Source organism: Rutidosis leptorrhynchoides, chromosome 2 (assembly GCF_046630445.1).
Source record: "Rutidosis leptorrhynchoides isolate AG116_Rl617_1_P2 chromosome 2, CSIRO_AGI_Rlap_v1, whole genome shotgun sequence".
Lineage (NCBI taxonomy): Eukaryota > Viridiplantae > Streptophyta > Magnoliopsida > Asterales > Asteraceae > Rutidosis > Rutidosis leptorrhynchoides.
This window is the reverse complement of record NC_092334.1, coordinates 324,074,137-324,095,377: the sequence shown is the minus strand read 5'-3', so window position 1 is coordinate 324,095,377 and position 21,241 is coordinate 324,074,137.

Sequence of the window (21,241 nt, the reverse complement as noted above, 5' to 3'; positions counted from 1 at the left end):
TTTAAGCCAAAGTAATCATGATGTTGGGCTAAATATTAAAGAAGGGGTAATTGGGCTTTGTACCAGGGGTTTGGACAAAAGAACGACACTTGTGGAAATTAGATTATGGGCTATTAATGGGCTTTATATTTGTTTAATTGAATGATAGTTCGTTAATTTAATATAAAGATTTAAAATTAGACGTAATTATAAATAACCACATACACTCGATCGGACACGATGGGCGGAATATTTATAAGTACTAATAATTGTTCAGTCGACCGGACATGGGAATGGATTAACAGTTAATGGACTTATTAAAACAGGGGTGAATTACATACAAGGAAAATTGGTGTAATTATAGTTTAAGTCCCCAATTAGTTGGAATATTTGACTTCGGATATAAGAATAATTTGACGAGGACACTCGCACTTTATATTTATGACTAATGGACTGTTATGGACAAAAACCAGATGGACATATCGAATAATCCAGGACAAAGGAAAATTAACCCATGGTAATAAACTAAAATCAACACGTCAAACATCATGATTACGGAAGTTTAAATAAGCATAATTCCTTTATTTCATATTTTATCGCACTTTTATTTACTGTCATTTTATTTATCGCACTTTTAATTATCGTACTTGTTAATTATCACAATTTTATTTATTGTCATTTTATTTATCACACTTTTATTATTGTCATTTACTTTACACTTTAAATTAAGTTATATTTATTTTTAATATTTTACATTAGGTTTTAACTGCGACTAAAGTTTTAAAATTGACAAACCGGTCATTAAACGGTAAAATCCCCCTTTTATAATAATAATACTACTTATATATATATATTTATATATTTACAAATAAAGTTTTAAAAATATAGCGTTAAACTTGGCTAGCTCCCTGTGGACGAACCGGACTTACTAAAAACTACACTACTATACGATTAGGTACACTGCCTATAAGTGTTGTAACAAGGTTTAGGTATATCCACTCTATAAATAAATAAATAACTTGTGTAAAATTGTATCGTATTTAATAGTATTTTGGAATAAAAATATAACTATTTCGTATACACCTCTACGCACATCAGTAGTCGATACACAACCTGAATGTACCATCTTTCTTCTTGACAAATAGAACAGGAGCTCCCCATGGTGATGTACTTGGTCGAATGAAATCACGCTCTAAAAGTTCCTGTAACTGACTTTGTAATTCTTTCATTTCGCTGGGTGCGAGTCTGTATGGAGCACAAGCTATTGGTGCAGCTCCTGGTACAAGGTCTATTTGAAATTCAACGGATCGATGTGGGGGTAATCCCGGTAATTCTTTCGGAAATACATTGGAAAATTCTTTTGCGACGGGAACATCACTGATGTTCTTTTCTTCAGGTTTAACTTCCTCGATATGTGTTAGAATGACGTAACAACCTTTTCTTATTAGTTTTTGCGCCTTCAAACTACTAATAAGATTTAACTTCGCGTTGTTCTTTTCTCCGTACACCATTAAAGGTTTTCCTTTTTCACGCATAATGCGAATCGCATTTTTGTAACAAACGACCTCTGCTCTTACCTTCTTCAACCAGTCCATGCCAATTATTACATCAAAACTCCCTAACTCGACTGGTATTAAATCAATCTTAAACGTTTCATCACCCAGTTTAATTTCTCTATCCCAACATATATTATCTGCTGAAATTAATTTACCATTTGCTAATTCGAGTAAAAATTTATTATCCAAAGGCGTCAATGGGCAACTTAATTTAGCACAAAATTCTCTACTCATATAGCTTCTATCCGCACCCGAATCAAATAAAACATAAGCAGATTTATCATCAATAAGAAACGTACCCGTAATAAGCTCCGGGTCTTCCTGTGCTTCTATCGCATTAATATTGAAAACTCTTTCACGACCCTGCCCATTAGTATTCCCCTAATTCGGGCAATTTCTAATAATGTGGCCTGGTTTTTCACATTTATAACAAACAGCGTTGGTATTACATGCTCCGACACTATTCGTTCCGGCATTACTTGTTTCGACACTATTTGTTCCTTTAATTCTGTTAAACTTTGGTCCATAGACCTCACACTTTGTTGCGCTATGACCATTTCTTTTACACTTGTTGCAAAATATCGTGCAAAACCCCTGATGATTTTCTTCACACCTATGACATGGTTGTTTTTGGTTTTTGTTGCCGTTGTTGTTATTGAGGTTGTTGTTAGAATTGTTATTATTGTTGAAACAGTTGTTGTAGTTGTTGTTGTTGTTGGGATGTTTGTTGTAGTTATTTTTAGGATTGCGGTTATTGTTGCGATTGTTGTTGCGGTTGTTGGGATAGTTGTTGCGATTGTGGTTGTAATTGTTATTGTTGTTGTACTGGTGACTCTTGTCACCGTTTTCCTCCCACTTCTTCTTGAGTTGTTTTGTGTTGGCTTTCGGCTGCATGCTCTTTAATTCTTCCCTCAATCTGATTTATGAGTTTATGAGCCATTCGACTTGCCTTTTGTATGGAAGCGGGCTCGTGTGAACTCACATCTTCTTGAATCCTTACTGGTAACCCTTTTACAAACGCGTCGATCTTCTCTTCTTCATCTTCGAACGCTCTCGAACACAATAGGCACAACTCTGTGAATTGTTGTTCATACGTGGTAATGTCGAACCCTTGTGTTCGTAACACTCTAATAACTCTCTAAGCTCTACCTTGAGCTTATTGACTTCGTTTATAGGACGGTACTTCTCGTTCATCAATTGCTTGAATGCCAACCACGGTAGTGCGTAAGCAGCATTTTGTCCTACCTGTTCAAGATAGGTGTTCCACCACGTTAACGCAGTACCTGTGAAGGTATGTGTAGCGTACTTAACTTTGTCCTCTTCAGTACACTTACTTATGGCAAACACCGATTCGACTTTCTCAGTCCACCGTTTCAATCCAATTGGTCCTTCGGTTCCATCAAATTCCAAAGGTTTGCAGGCAGTGAATTCTTTGTAGGAGCATCCTACACGATTTCTTGTGCCGTTAGCTGCATTGCTAGATTCAGAGTTATTGTTGGTATGTAGCGCAGCCTGTACTGCGGCTATGTTTGCAGCAAGAAAGGTACGAAATTCCTCTTCGCTCATATTCATGGTGTGTCGAGTAGTCGGTGCCATTTCTTTCAAAATAGCCAACTGAATCGAGTTAATCATACAGAATATTAAGAGTAGTCAATAGTATTTCGTAGCATAATATGAACTCATTTATTAAAGCTTTTTCTTCATATTAGCGTTTTATAAGTTTAAATTCGGGTACTACCTACCCGTTAAGTTCATACTTAGTAGCTAATATACAATTCAACTACTACAATTCCATATAAAAAACTGATTATAATAATATATCACATATAAATATTCTTCAAACTTACAACATCGCTATATTACATATAACATGAAATATAGTACACTTTGATACATGACAGTTTTGAAGATAAATCTAGTTAATACGCAATTTGTTTAGCAAAGGAAATAAAGACACGTAATTCATAAGTCCAAAAACAAGTCATGCATTCTGGTTTTACTAAGACGACTTCCCATCCTTGGTCTTGTGGAAAATAACCGTTATGACCATTGGCTAGGCAGCATGTTGTAATGTTGTCAAAAGGACGAGGGTTTTGTAATGACCAACAGCCCCGTAATAATCTAAAAACCTTGTTTCTCACCCCAACTACTGAATCCGTCACTTGTGGGAAGGTTTTATTTAAAAGTTGCAATCCGAGGTTCTTTTTCTCACTTTGGTAAGAAGCGAACATCACTAACCCGTAAGCATAACATGTTTCTTTATGTTTCATGTTAGAAGCTCTTTCTAATTCATGAAATCCTATGTTGGGATATGTTGAGTCAAAATAGGTTCTTAACCCGTAGCGTAAAATTGCATTTGGGTTCCCCGCATCTAAAATATTCGGTTGTCTACCCTTAATGTCCATTTTGTTTTTATACTGTAAAATAGACAAGGATTAGATTCGTAAAAGATAATTAACAAACAATACAAACAATTTTTACATAGAACATAAAAGTACAAGCACACAACAATACAATAATATAATACACAACATGATTACAACCCTCTAATCTGAATCACTGGTTTCTTCTTCTTTGGACTTGGTTCGTTTTCCTAATTTTCTAGGAATATATGGTGTTCCTCTAATACGAGTTGTCGTTTTCCACAATGGTTTAGAAAAACCTGGTGGTTTAGAGGTTCCCGGGTCATTGTTACATTTTAGGAAATACGGATGTTGCCGATACATATAAAGTTCATCGGGGTTGGAATCGGGTTTCTCTATTTTTATACCTTTTCCCTTATTATTTTCTTTCACTTTATTAAATTTGGTCGAGGTAATTTCTATAACATCATCGGAATCCTCATCCGGATCCAATTCATCGGAAAATTGGTAATCTTCCCAATATTTTGCTTCCTCGGCGGAAACACCATTGACCATTATTAACTTTGGTCCGTTGGTTGAGGATTTTCTTTTATTTAATCGATTTACTATAGGTATCAATATTTCTTCCTCCGGAACCTCTTCTTCTTCCAGTTCCTCCTCTTCCGGTTCCTTCTCTTCCGGTTCCTCTTCTTCCGGTTCCTCCTCTTCCGGTTCCTCCTCTTCTGGTTCCTCTTCTTCCGGTTCCTCTTCGGGAATTTGTGAATCTTCCCAAAATATATTCGACTCTTCATTATTATTAGGTGAATAGATGGAATTTGTACTAGTGGTAGACATCTATCACACAATATCAAACACATTAAGAGGTTAATATATCACATAATATTTACATGTTAATAATATATAGTTTCCAACAAAAGTGTTAAGCAATTGTTTTTAAAGAAAACACGATCGAAGTCCAGACTCACTAATATATCCTAACAAACTCGATAAGATACACTAATGCAAATTTTTGGTTCTCTAAGACCAACGCGCGGATACCACCTGAAATGTCCCGTTCATATTGATTATAAACGTTCCATATTAATTGATTTCGTCGCGAGGTTTTGACCTCTATATGAGACGTTTTTCAAAGACTGCATTCATTTTTAAAACAACCATAACCTTTATTTTATCTATAAAGGTTTAAAAAGCATTACGTAGATTATCAAATAATGATAATCTAAAATATACCGTTTACACACGACCATTACATAATGGTTTACAATAAGAATATATTACATCAAAAATAAGTTTCTTGAATGCAGTTTTTACGTAATATCATACAAGCATGGACTCCAAATCTTGTCCTTATTTTAGTATGCAACAGCGGAAGCTCTTAATAATCACCTGAGAATAAACATGCTTAAAACGTCAACAAAAATGTTGGTGAGTTATAGGTTTAACCTATATATTATCAAATCATAATAATAGACCACAAGATTTCATATTTCAATATACATCCAATACATAGAGATAAAAATCATTCATATGGTGAACACCTGGTAACCGACATTAACAAGATGCATATAAGAATATCCCCTATCATTCCGGGAAATTTTTCGGACATGATAAAAACGAATTCGAAGTACTAAAGCATCCGGTACTTTGGATGGGGTTCGTTAGGCCCAATAGATCTATCTTTAGGATTCGCGTCAATTAGTAGATCAGTTTACTAATTCTTAGGTTACCAAGCAAAAGGGACATATTTGGCTTCGATCATTCACCCATATAATGTAGTTTCATTTACTTGTGTCTATTTCGTAAAACATTTATAAAACTTCATGTATTCTCATCCCAAAATATTAGATTTTAAAAGTGGGACTATAACTCACTTTCACAGATTTTTTACTTCGTCGGGAGTAAGACTTGGCCACTGGTCGATTCACGAACCTATAACAAATATATATATATATATATATATATATATATATATATATATATATATATATATATATATATATATATATATATATATATATATATCAAAGTATGTTCAAAATATATTTACAACATTTTTTTAATACATTTTGATGTTTTAAGTTTATTAAGTCAGCTGTCCTCGTTAGTAACCTACAACTAGTTGTCCATAGTTAGATGTACAGAAATAAATTGATATATATTATCTTGAATCAATCCACGACCCAGTGTATACAAGTCTCAGGCTAGATCACAAGTCAAAGTATATATATTTTTGGAACCAACCTCAACCCTGTATAGCTAACTCAAACATTACTGCATATAGAGTGTCTATGGTTGTTCCAAATAATATATATACATGGGTCGATATGATATGTCAAAACATTTGCATACGTGTCTATGGTATCCCAAGATTACATAATATATTAGAATACATGTATAATACAATATAAGTTAGCTAGGATATGATTTGTATAGAATTGTTACAATATTTCCCGTAGCTACAACAATCAAAAAATATCCAATCTTGTTTTACCCATAACTTCTTCGTTTTAAATCCTTTTTGAGTGAATCAAATTGCTATGGTTTCATATTAAACTATATTTTATGAATCTAACCAGAAAAAGTATAGGTTTATAGTCAGAAATATAAGTTACAAGTCATTTTTGTAAGAGGTAGTCATTTCAGTCGAAAGAACGACGTCTTGATGACCATTTTGAAAAACATACTTCCACTTTGAGTTTAACCATGATTTTTGGATATAGTTTCATGTTCATAAGAAAAATCATTTTCCCAGAAGAAAAACTTTAAAATCAAAGTTTATCATAGTTTTTAATTATCAAACCCAAAACAACCCGCGGTGTTACTACGACGGCGTATGTCCGGTTTTACGGTGTTTTTTCGTGTTTCTAGGTTTTAAATCATTAATTTAGCATATAATATAGATATAGAACATGTGTTTAGTTGATTTTAAAAGTCAAGTTAGAAGGATTAACGTTTGTTTGCGAACAAGTTTAGAATTACCTAAACTATGTTCTAGTGATTTCAAGTTTAAACCTTCGAATAAGGTAGTTTTATATATATGAATCAAATGATGTTATGAACATCATTACTACCTTAGGTTTTGTGGATAAACCTTCTGGAAATGAGAAAAATAGATCTAGCTTCAAAGGATCCTTGGATGGCTTGGAAGTTCTTGAAGCAGAATCATGACACGAAAACAAGTTCAAGTAAGATTTCCACTCGAAATAAGATTGTTATAGTTATAGAAATTGAATCAAAGTTTGAATATGAGTATTACCTTGTATTAGAAAGATATCTTACTATAAATAAGAAAGATTTCTTGAGGTTGGATGATCACTTTACAAGATTAGAAGTAAGCTAGCAAACTTGGAAGTACTCTTGATTTTATGAAACTAGAACTTATAGAATTTATGAAGAACACTTAGAAATTGAAGATAGAACTTGAGAGAGATCAATTAGATGAAGAAAATTGAAGAATGAAAGTGTTTGTAGGTGTTTTTGGTCATTGGTATATGGATTAGATATAAAGGATGTGGAATTTTGTTTACATGTAAATAAGTCATGAATGATTACTAATATTTTTGAAATTTTATGAGATATTTCATGCTAGTTGCCAAATGATGGTTCCCAAATGTGTTAGGTGACTCACATGGGCTGCTAATAGCTGATCATTGTAGTGTATATACCAATAGTACATACATCTAAAAGTTGTGTATTATACGAGTACGAATACGGGTGCATACGAGTAGAATTGTTGATGAAACTGAACGAGGATGTAATTGTAAGCATTTTTGTTAAGTAGAAGTATTTTGATAAGTGTCTTGAAGTCTTTCAAAAGTGTATGAATACATATAAAAACACTACATGTATATACATTTTAACTGAGTCGTTAAGTCATCATTAGTCGTTACATGTAAATGTTGTTTTGAAACCTTTAGGTTAACGATCTTGTTAAATGTTGTTAACCCGTTATTTATTATATCTAAAGAGATGTTAAATTATTACATTATCATGATATTATGATATATTAATATATCTTAGTATGATATATATACAGTTAAATGTTGTTACAACGATAATCGTTACATATATGTCTCGTTTCGAAATCATTAAGTTAGTAGTCTTGTTTTTACATATGTAGTTCATTGTTGATACACTTAATGACATGTTTACTTATCATTTATCATGATTAAACATAGTGTATCAATATCTTAATATGATTCATATGTATTTAGTAAGACGTTGTTATAACGATAATCGTTATATATATCGTTTCGAGTTTCTTAATTCAATAAACTCAATTTTATGTATATAACTCATTGTTAAAATACCTAATGAGATACTTACTTATCATAATATCATGTTAACTATATATATAATCATATATATATCATCATATAGTTTTTACAAGTTTTAACATTCGTGAATCACCGGTCAACTTGGGTGGTCAATTGTCTATATGAAACCTATTTCAATTAATCAAGTCTTTACAAGTTTGATTGCATAACATGTTGGAAACACTTAATCATGTAAATAGCAATTTCATTTAATATATATAAACATGGAAAAGTTCAGGTCACTACATCCCCAAGGGGCCGAACTGGGACGAATGAAATATAGTTGCAATAATGAAGGAAGAAATATATGGAGTAGTCACATCGGTGGCATAGATATATATAAGGCAATTCTCTCAAAGGATATAACGAGGATCATGGACTTTAAAGTAAATCTTCATTACATTTTCGAAAGGAAGACGTACGAAAGGTGTGATATTTCAACGAGAGTGAAATTCCCTGTACAATGAGCGAGGAAATCTGGGATTCATCCATATTCTTAAATTTATGCGCTGATGAAAAGAACGCGAATCATGGGTTATAAGGAATGGTCGATTCCAGGTGAGATGAATCTCCAAAAATAATTTCGTGTACCTCAAAGTATTGAATCATAGGGTTAACGTTTACGAGGGTGTTGCGGTTAACCGCGAATATTGAGAGTAGAAGCTCCTCAAACGGTCTAGTGTAGTATACATCCATGATACCCACTATAACAACAGTTGGGGTAGAAACCCACCTAGCGCCTTTTCTACAATAGGGTGACCACCGAGTGTACCTCAGAAAATTAATTTATCGATCCGAGTTTCGAACATGTCCAACCATAAGAGGAAAAATTTTATGAGCGCAAAGACTTTCCAACAAATTTTATAAAACAGGCATGCAAAGTGGTGTAAGAGTTTCTATCAATGAACTTAATGGTAAGTTTCATCCTTAAATGGAGTATGAGAAGAACTGTGATCCAAACACTCTGTAGGGTAATGCGAAAATTTGATAAAATCAATCAAAGGAGTTTTGAAAAAGCTTTAAACGTTTGATGTGACAACATAAACAGAACGAAGTTCTTAGTAAATTTAGAAGTATGTACAACGTGTACCACTTTATATAAAACAAATTGATTTAGTCAAATAGCTCAATAAATTAGTGGTTTTAAAATAATTTTGAAGGAATGATTTAGTATATACTAGCCAAAATAGGTAAGGGTAAATTTATTCATTTAAATCCATACGTACATATATGATTTTATAAATTGTATACATGGCAAAATATTTCATTACTTCTATTCGCCTATAAATCTCGTGAGAACCGCCCAATTAAACAAATGTGTAAAACCCCCGATGATAAACAGAGTATCTGTATTTCAGAGGTTACAAGTTGAAGTAAGATCGTGGAAGATCGAGTAAAGGACTTGAATCGTCGTGCGACTTTTGACCAACAAATGTTACGAGGTCATGAAAACCAATGAGTTAATTGTTGTTTTGACTAATATCAGGACATAATTCCTTGGGCCAAAACTGTTCCCGAGCGAAGCTGTTGCTAACAAGCGAGTTATGAAGGATAAAGCATAAGATAGATAATCTAGTTAAAACGAGCTTCTCGTATATCAACAAATAAGATAATGAATATTTTCCCTATCCATGTAATACATCGGAACTCCTGAATGAGTAGTGTAAAAATTTTCTTTGACTCGCTTTCTATTCCTCATGTCACAATATTGGGACTTCTTTATGAATTAACATAATATAATCACGTTGGCCTGACGCCATTATATTTCACTAATTCATAGTTCCATTCCAATAGCACTACATGAGGTCAGGACACGCGACCAACCTTGAATTTCCACACAATTTCTATAAACAATTTCTTATACAATGTGCTAAGGATAACATAAGAGACAAAACATCTAAAGTAATGAGTAGCAGTAACGATGACATAGAAATGTCTTCGAAGTACCAAGAATCTCTAAAAGTCAAGAATGACGTTTTCTGGTTCAAAAACCAAAGCACATAGGCACAATGGCATAAAGGCACGTAATAAAACAAGAATGTTATATACCTAAACATAATAGCTGACATTGAAATGTCGAGCATTTAGAAGTCAAGAATGACATCTCGCGTAATATAACTCAAACGTTATATACATAACCATAATAGATGACATAGAAATGTCGAGAATTTCAGAAGTCAAGAATGACATCCCTCGGTTTCACTACCCGAGGTGTTCTTATAAGGATAAGTTCGCATGAGTCAAAGAATACGTTTAAATCGGTATGGGAGTTCCTCCCGGATTCAGAACATAATAGAGATGTATGTATGATAACAATATACATACCAATACGGTACCAATAATCATATATAATAATATATTATAGGTCGGACTGTAGACTAGACTCACTAATGCACCCTATCGACTCGGGTAACGACATCAATGCAGCCTAATTCCCTACAACCTGGCTCTGATACCAACTGAAACGACCCGTCAAAGTACAATTGACGACCATCGTTATCTTGGTCCCACAGCTTGATCATAACTCTATGAATTTGATAAATAAAGTACCAAAATGTGTAAGTTTTGAAAAACCATGCATTATTACTTAACCAAAAGTTGACCAAGACAAGTCCACAACATCCACTATTAAATGTATCAAAATAGAATGCAAGTTAATGTTTAACAAAAGCTGCCATCATAAATATGCAGACTCTCTAAGCACAACGGAAGCAATCAATTATGAACATGACAATTAAAACATGCGAGTAACTGTCAACAAAAATGTTGAGTGAATTATAGGTTTAATATTGCAGACAATTTTTAATTTAAACCATAAAAATTTATGTTTGAAAACATAAAAACTCCTTTTTTTGGACCACAAAATTATATGCTAGAAAACATATAAAAATATTATTCCATTTTCCGTGAGCCATCTGGTAACCACTTAACCATTTATTTACCCTTACCAAACACAATAAATAATATACACCGAACAAGTGTATCTTCAACTAAATACGAAGTACTAAACATTCCGATTATAAATTGCTAGCGAGACTAGCTCGAAATGGGGTTGTCAAACCCGATAGATCTATCCATAGGATTCGCGTTCACCAGTAGAAACCAGTGATTACAATTACCAGATTAGGGAATATTTTTATTTGACTCACAATGAATAATTTAAACCAACTTCCACTTGTGTCCAATATGAAAAATAAAATGCATGTATTCTCATACCAAAAGATTTAAAATAGAAAAATGGGACTATAACTCACCTTAAAGCAAATGAAGTAACCACACAAAAATGCGAATAGCAAACGAAGTAAATTGATCAGGAATGATCACAACGCCGACCTATAAATAAAGCAGGTCGATATAAATAACTAACTTAGGTCAAATCTTAGTATGATAGCTATTGTACATGTTGCAAGTAGACATAGAACAACACTCAACATGCATCGGTTTGATTGGAACAGCGTACGGACACACACTTTCTATTTTTAGAAAGTTTCTATTTTTAGCAGGTTTCCATTTTTGAAAAGTTTCTATTTTAGGAAAGTTTCTATTTAGGAAAGTTTCTATTTTTGGAAAGTTTCTATTTTTGAAAAGTTTCTATTTTTAGAAAGTTTTTATTTTTGGAAAGTTTTCATATTTAGAAAGTTGCTATTTTTGGAAAGTTTATAAGTTAAGAAAGTTTCCTTAATTAGAAAGTCAACTGAAAGTTAAAGTCTACTGAAAGTCAACTCAAAAGTCAACCTTGGTCAAACATAGTCATCATTGAAGTTAAAATGTAAATTATATTAATAATATAAGTTATAATGTTAATTAAAGCCAATTATGTATAATTGTGTCATAACATAAGTTTAATTAAATTAAAATGAATTATTAAAGTTAACGTAAGTTTAAATGATATAATTAGTATAACATAAGTATTTAATTAATTAATTAAATATTAATCATAATATAAGTATTATTAATTAATAACAAGTTTTAAATCATATCATAAGTATTATTAATTAATAATGAATTTTTAATCATATCATAAGTTTCTAATTATAATTATTAAATCATAAGTATTTTATAATTAAATTATAATTAATTAATAACTAAGCCTAATACTAATTAAATAATTAATTAACCCTTATTATAAGTCTTATTATATTAATCTCATAATATAAGTTTAATACTTACCATAAGTATTTTTTCATTAATAATAAAAGTATTATTAATCATAAGTTTAATTAAAGTTTCATTAATCATAATTAATTAATAAATGATATAATAAATATGTATATCATAAGTATTAAATTAAAATAATTACTTTTTATATCATAAGTAATTTATTAATAATGAAAATCATTATTTATATCATAAGTCTTATTTAATAACCATAAGTTTTAATTAAAAGTTCATCGGGTCATAACTTGAGCCCCGGGAATCAGTTTTCGGCGAGCCTTATATATATATTCGCCTAAACAACCCATCCGACACATTAGTGTGCTCAAGAACATCCTAAGAACATCCAACAAGTCATGATCTACAGCCATTATTCAACTTGGAGCTTTAATCCGTTCAAAAACATGTTTTAGTCATAACGGGTGATCCATGGCTCGGATTTCGATGACCCGAACATGAAAGTTCATCCAATCATCAATCCTAACACACTAGTACACCCTAAAGACTCTAAAAATGGTCACAAAGTCGGACCATACCTGTACCAATTCGTTTTCACATTTTAATTTCAATTAAACACCATTTTGATCATAACTTATGTTCCGGAAATCGAAATAACATGAATCCGGAGTCTAAAATTAATGTCTTGATGAGAGGAACTCATCTAGACACTTTAATTTCACATTTAAAACAGTCAAGTTTACAGAAATGGTCGAAAATTCTGCTGTCCCAAAACAATCAAACCGAAATCATGCTATAACAAGTGTTTCTATGCATACAATCAACAATACAACAACATACAATCATCATACTATCATAATAACATATAAAAACAGTAAAATTAAAGAAAAATCAAAAAGTTAGGGTTAGGGTTTATACCCTAATCAAGAATTGAAGGATATGAACGTGTAGAGGAGAACGAGAGGAACGCGTTGATGTTAAAAGCCCTTTGATCCAAGCTCTAGATGATGATCAATTGAAGATGATGATGATGAGAAAAATGGCGTCCAAAAAGGGAGAGAAAGAGGAGAGGAAAAGTGAAATAAATTGTTTAAGTGAAAATGGAGAAATGAGGTTTCCTTCTAATTTTTACTAATTACAAAAAAAAATGCACATAACACCCTCCCTAAAAGGGGTTCAGCCGAAATCCTCATGGGCCTTCAGCCGAAATCCTCATGGGATGGGCCTCCCTTTGGCCCAAATTTGATAAAATGTATAATTGCTTGTGGCCCAAATGCCCGAACGAAGCCCGAAACGCGAAAACGCTACTACGCAATTGATTTTTCGGAGAGATAACAAATACGCGACGAATAAAATATATAAACACTATATATAATCATATGACATCAAAATATCATATTTAAAATAAATTGGATTTAAAATTCCAAAAGCTTGACCGTTGGTTTGAAAACCGAAAAGATTCGCCGGATAGAAATCCTCGACACGTAGAAACGTACCACTTAAAATATGAATACAAATATTCACATAACACATAATAATTAATATATTATTATTAAAATAATAATATAGGTCATAGAAATGATGTGGCACGAATAACAATTAACAGACGTTAAATAATAAATGGTAAAAGATAACGGAAAGTAGGGTCGTTACATAGTCACTGGACTCATTAAAACAGGGGTGGATTACATTCAAGGGTAATTGGTGTAATTGTTAACAAAGTATTAAAACCTTGAATTACACGCAGTCGATAACCTGGTATATTCATTAAATAAAGTATTAAGGCCTTGTTACAGTTCGAATCCCTAATTAGTTGGAATATTTGACTTCGGGTATAAGGTTAAATTGGCGAAGACTCTCGCACTTTATAACTATGACCGATGGACTATTATGGACAAAACCAGATGGACATATCGAATAATCCAGGACAAAGGACAATTAACCCATGGTAATAAATTAAAATCAACACGTCAAACATCATGATTACGGAAGTTTAAATAAGCATAATTCCTTTAATTTATATCTCATCGTACTTTTATTTACCGTCATTTTATTTATCGTAATTTTATTTTTTGTACTTCAAATTATTGCACTTTTAATTATCATACTTTTATTTATCGCACTTTTATTTATCGTCATTTACTTTACGCTTTAAATTAAGTTATATTTATATTTAATATTTTACATTAGGTTTTAACTGTGATTTAAATATTAAAATCGACAAACCGGTCATTAAACGGTAAAAACCCCCTTTATAATAATAATAATACTACTTATATATATATATATATATATATATATATATATATATATATATATATATATATATATATATATATATATATATATATATATATATATGTATATATATATATATACACAAATATAGTTTAAAATATATATAGCGTTAAACTCAGCTAGCTCCCTGTGAAACGAACCGGACTTAGTAAAAACTACACTACTCTACGATTAGGTACACTGCCTATAAGTGTTGTAGCAAGGTTTAGGTATATCCATTCTATACATAAATAAATAACTTGTGTAAATTGTATCGTATTTAATAGTATTTCATAGTAAAATATAATCTATTTCGTACTACACCTCGCAAACATCAGTCCTCATATTATTTGGTTCAGATTTAAGGATGATATTATCTTTGGCTCAACCGGTCTGAAATTCTGCTATACTTTTGAACAATTAACTGTTAGTGCTTTCAAAATGAGTATGATGGGCAAACTTAAATTTTTCCTTGTTTTATAAGTACGACAACTTCCAGGGGTATTTTCACCAGTCAAACAAAAATAGATTTTGGAAATTTCAAAGAAATTTGAACTTGAAAATTTCCAATCAATTGGAACACCCATGGAAAGTTGTACGAAAATAAATGAAGATGAATATGAAAGCCTTACAATCAAACAACGTATCATAGTATGATTGGTTCATTAATGTACTTGACTACAAGCCGACCCGATATCATGTTTACTATATGTTTATGTAAGAGATATCAGACAAAGCCTAAGGAGTCATTTTCTTGGTAGTTAAGTGAATCGTTAGGTACCTTAAAGGCACTGTAAATTTAGGTTTATGGTATCCTAAAGAAACCGACTTTGACTTAGTTGCGTATTCAAATTCTGACTATGGGGGTTATAAACTAGATCGGAAAAGCACATTCGATAGTGCTCAATATTTAGGAGATAAATTGGTCAGTTGGTCTTCTAAGAAACAACATTGTGTTAAAACTTCAACATGCGAAGCAGAATATGTTGCAGCTACAAGTTGTTACTCTCAAGTGTTGTTGATGCGAACACAACTTTCTGACTATGGCTTTAAGTTCAATAAGATTTATATTTACTGTGATTCAAAAAGTGATATTGCTATAACTTGCAATCCTGTTCAGCATGACATTAGGTATCACTTCATTAAGGATAACATTGAAAAATGTCATATTGAATTATACTTTGTGCCTACAGAACATTAGTTACCTGACTTATTCACTAAACCATTAGATGAACAGTGGTTTAACTTTCTAAAACTGAAACTAGGGATGTTGACCTTACTGGCTGATACTGATGTCTAGATTGTGTTTTTGCACGTATTCGTTTGGTAATCCAAAAATATTTTTGTTTATTCTTCACGTATAATAGCTTTTGTATATATGACAGTACAAAACACGTGCTTTAGTATTTTTCTCGCAGGTGTAAGGATTACATTATCATTCAAATGGGGTTTTATGAAAACAAACAACTCGAATTTACTCCGAGGGGGAAACATAAGGCTCATTGCAAATGATTAAATATCTTGATTATTTTTGTTGTGTATATTCACCTAATACAATATCAATTGATAAAGGTGTAAAGTCACCTTCAAAAGGAAGTAAAGTCTTCCATTAAGACACAATTGTCTGACTTAGGTCAGAAGTTGTAGTCCAGAGGAGCCGAAGAGACACCGAAAAACCTTGAAAAGGAGTCTTTTGTATCGGCTAGAAATCCTCTTGAGCCTCAACGTCAAACAGGGCTTGGAGGTCAGACTTATCTCGATGAGGGAGATCTGTCTCATGCACAGGGGGCACCATGATACGCAATGTGATTACTCAAATCCCAGCAGAATTGATGTGCGAAAAGTGTGTGCTTATAGTGCTTAGCTTTGTTTCAACTTTTAAATTTATATTACCTTAATTTACTTATCACTTTGAACACCCTAACGAGCAACAAAACCCGGTCAAAATAGTATAGTAATTAGTAAGTCAGAGATCGTTCCACAAAGACTACGGAAGTGGATAACAATTGTCTTTTAAATATACTTCTTAGGGAAGAGATAGAGTTATATTATATTATATTATATTATATTATATTATAGTATATTATATTATATTATATTACTAGATTTAAGAGCTCATGCGTTGCACGGGGACTCTTCAAAAAACAAACTTGAATCATAAAATGTTATATCAATTAACGATATGTTAAAGACAGTATCATAAGTATTGTTATGAGTGAACTGCTTAAGTATTTTTGTTATACTTAAGAGCCCGTGTGCTGCACGGCAGCTCTTAGTAAGACTAATCGAAATCGTTATAATTGATGGCAATGTATGGTTTGATATAATTAAGATCCAGACAACCTCAAGTATGAAAATTTCTCATGTTACAGCCAAATGTTACAAATACCTTTAGTAATCTAACCACTATGTCTGATTGCAGTAATAAGTTATAAATACTCATGCTTCAACTCTGCACAGTTTTTTAACTCTAGAAAGTAAATAAAAAAAGTAATACAAAGTTGTACAACTAAAATAACTCTTGGGAATGAAATAACAATATTCTCATTAAGCCATTATAGTTTAGCTATTTGTTGAGTGTTAACCAAGAATTATGCCAAATGGGTCATATGGTCAAAATGGGTAACAAAATTTAATTGTATAACTTAAGTAGGTTTTTTCAAAACAAAGAGTTGTTTAAAACTTATATTGAAATCTGAATGAAGTATCAACCTATAACGGCCAATTAAGACTAAAAAAAGTGAGCATATAAGCGTACACATTACTCACTATGGTAGCACGTATTAAACTTATAAATCTGAAGTAACGATATTTAAGAATGAAATATAATACAGTTTTTGAGTGTACGCATTAGTCATTATTTATCCGAACTTTAAGAAATTCATATAGTAAAAACCAGCAACTAAGATTCAAATCTAAATTTAAACACCCCCATGATTAGAAGACGATAGAAAAAAACATACTTGAAGAATTGGAGGATGTTTAAGCATACATGACATTTAAGTAGCTCATGAACTAGACTTTTTAATGCCATTACATTCCTCCCACCAGCTGAATTTCATATCTCATGCAACTTTGTCCTTACACATATGAAGATTTAACAACATAATAATAACGTGATTTAGTAACATCTTCACTGAAATTAATTCAAGTATTCATAGGTTAAAAAATAAAATATATCAAAGGACTACAAAAAGGTTAGGAAATAAAACAATGATTTTATAAAATTGTATTATGCATGTATATTTAACCAAAAAAAAAAACAACAAAGACGTTATACGATAATGTATATTAGGAGAAGTTATTGTTTTTCATTTGATAATGTATACTATGAGTTTTCTTTACTATTGAAACATGTCAAAATGTACACCTGTGTATAATAACAGGTCTAAAATACTGATTTAAAATGGGTTCAAACGTGTTGGGTTGGCCCAACAAAATTTGTAAATTAAACTTGACTAAGAAGATTAATACAAACAACATAAGAAGTCTTAAAAATTAAAGTCACTTTTATCAAAATTCATTTACGTTAATCGAAATACCTTTAATAAACCCTAATGTAGCAAGTAAAGCCCATCAGTTTTCTTCTTATATTATTTTGCCTTCCTGTACAGATAGAATACAAATGATTCATTAAAAGAAAATCTAAATTAGTAGTAGTGATATTATGAATAATATTTCAAAGATACCCTTTCATCCCATTACAATCCTAAAAAATAACTATTAAGTAAATAAAAACAATTATCTAAACACGTATACAAACAATATAATTTAAATAATCAAATCTTTTTGATGCCCAACATTTGGTCCCTGCAAAAGTATAAACAGAAGAAATAACCAAAATCGTGAAAGCTGAAATTCAAGTAAGTTGCAAGTGATTTTGTTTCTTCATGAATTTGTTGAAAGATACAATTACATCAACAGTCAAGCATGGTTGTACCCTATCTAGAAACTAACCATATATACATATGAAATAAACAGAAATATTAAGATTTAAAATGTTTCGGGTCGACCACATTTCAACCTGTTACCGACCCTACATGACCCACCCAATTTTCCATTGTGAATAATTAAAACTAATATGATAATACCTTAACGCCTCTCAAATTTATGCATTCTTCCCGTCACGATCGAATGACAACAATGGCAAATCAACATAGGCGTACCTTCAACCCAAAACAGTCTCATAACAGTAACGTTGACTCAAGTGCAATCTGACTCAATAAATTTGACCCATAAAACTAACCCACAGAGTAAGAAGTAAAACTAACCCAAAAAAGTTAAATAGTAGTAAAGTTGACACAAACCTTGAGTTGTGTAGCAGTCTTGACCCAGATCTTTGATGTAGTGGCAATTTCGACCCAAACCTTCTATGCAGTGGTAATTTTGACCCAGAATGAGACTGATGCAGAAATTTCAAACTTTATCACTACTATAATGGCAATTCCTACCCATGTTAACATTCCAACCATATCATTACTATAGTGGTCATTTAATTGAGGTAATTCTACGTCAAATCGTAATAATATATAATGTTGATGATACGAATAAAACCTGAAATAAAATTGAAACTGCCAATGCACAATGTGTTAGAATTGAAACAATGTTTGGTTGTAAATGGCATACCTTTAGTAATTCATCTCTAAAGAAACTTAACTAAGGAATGAGTAGGTATACGATTGAGGAGACTCTAACCTACAAACACATTGACACGTTTAAAAGTTGATTAGATATTAGTGATATTAAAACGGAGATTTGTGAAAATGTTGCATATATTAGGTTCGTGTACCCCTATTTCCGATTTGTCTTCATTGGTATAGGTAATGGTCTCATCACCAAACAAAGATAATTAACAACAACTAATTATTATTACTGTATTAACGTAATTGTACAAAAAAAAAGCATAATTAGACCAAAAATTGGATCTGACCTTGCATAATCGATTGAAACCAAACCATCTGGTATAAAATCTGACATAACTTTATGCATTAATCATTATAAGAAATTTGAAACTTACAGATATATTGATGAGATGATATCAACTATTGCCTTGATGTCGACATCTTTCTTGTTGATCGAATTTTATGTCCGCAACACAACTTGTGTAAACAGAAACACAAAAATAAAAATAAAAAAGTGATGAGATTGAGAATAACAAAAACACACAAAAAAAAATAAAATAAAAAATACTGTTGATATTCATAAAGAAAATTGACTAAAATGCATTGCATAAACCCTATCTAGCCATCAAACTGAATAAACGAATACACAAATGGATAAAATCATATCAAATACTGCGATTATTAAAAAGATAGGTTAAAGAACATACCTACTTGAATAATTTAGATTATGAAGGATTAGCATAACTTTCATTCAAAATGATTCTAATGAACCAACCAGTTTGTGTACACAATCGGTCACAAACGAAATTTATAGGAAAATCATAATTTGAGGAGATAACGCCGTTGTAGAACCGTAGTCGGTTGCACAGAGATTTGGGGCACAAGAAGAGCACAAGTTGCTCTTCAAAAAAAAAAAAAAGCACAAGAAGGCCTCCTGCTTTCTGCTGCCTAAACAGAGAAATCTGAATATTGTACGACAAAATAGTGAAATGAAAATAATCATATTATCATTATTTGTTAACCATACCTCAACATTTCCCTGGTACTCAGCCCGTGAAAATCTCATGAAGATAGCAACGATTAAAGAAAACAAACAAAATGCTTTAATCTGCTTCGATTTGCTTGGTTCTGAAAAGATCAACAATTAGCCATTGTCAACACCACAACAAACCCAAAATAAAAGAATCAAAAATCTTAGCCAAAATCAAAGACAACTAAAACCAAATAAACCCATTTAAATAAGAGCAACAAAAATACAATTTATAGCCACTATATCGGATAGTATTACATGTTCTAGTGTGTAAAAATGGTTTAAAGGGGTAGTGTTAAAGGTAGCTATTTCTACCCATTTAGCAACAAATGGGTTGATGTAGGACATGTAACAAATATAGGTGATCAAACATCTAAAAACAACATAAATTGGACAAAAAGTTTTTACGGTAAACCTTGACTGCTACAAACTACATTCAAAAACCCTTTAACATTCATTAATATCTATAACCCTACACCAAAAAAAACCCTGCAATATGAACAAGATGAAAACCTAAATATCAACCCACCAAATTAAATGCAAACCGTCATTGAAAATTACAATATTATAAAAGGAAGTAACACCTTGACAACTTCAAAGCAAATAACCTGACCATTTGTCCCATTGCCTTTCAGCCATGGGCCACTGAATGACAATATCGAAGATGGAATTGAATGAATTATTTGAGACGACTCTTACCAACGATCTAGCCATTTAGACCCTATTAAAACCCATTTGATGACCTATATACCAGACTATATGAATATGTAAGAACATGTTAAAATTAACAACATACAAACTATATATAAAGACCACTTACCTAAGGGAAGAGAATGAAACTTTCTTCTATGTTTAAGAAACAACCTGCAGCAACAACATAGTCATGTTTTATATTGTCTAGCAGGTACCTGCATAAAAAATTACTCAATTGTATGAAACTTTTGTAAATCAGGTAACAAAAAATGTCAATGCTTAATAGCAATCA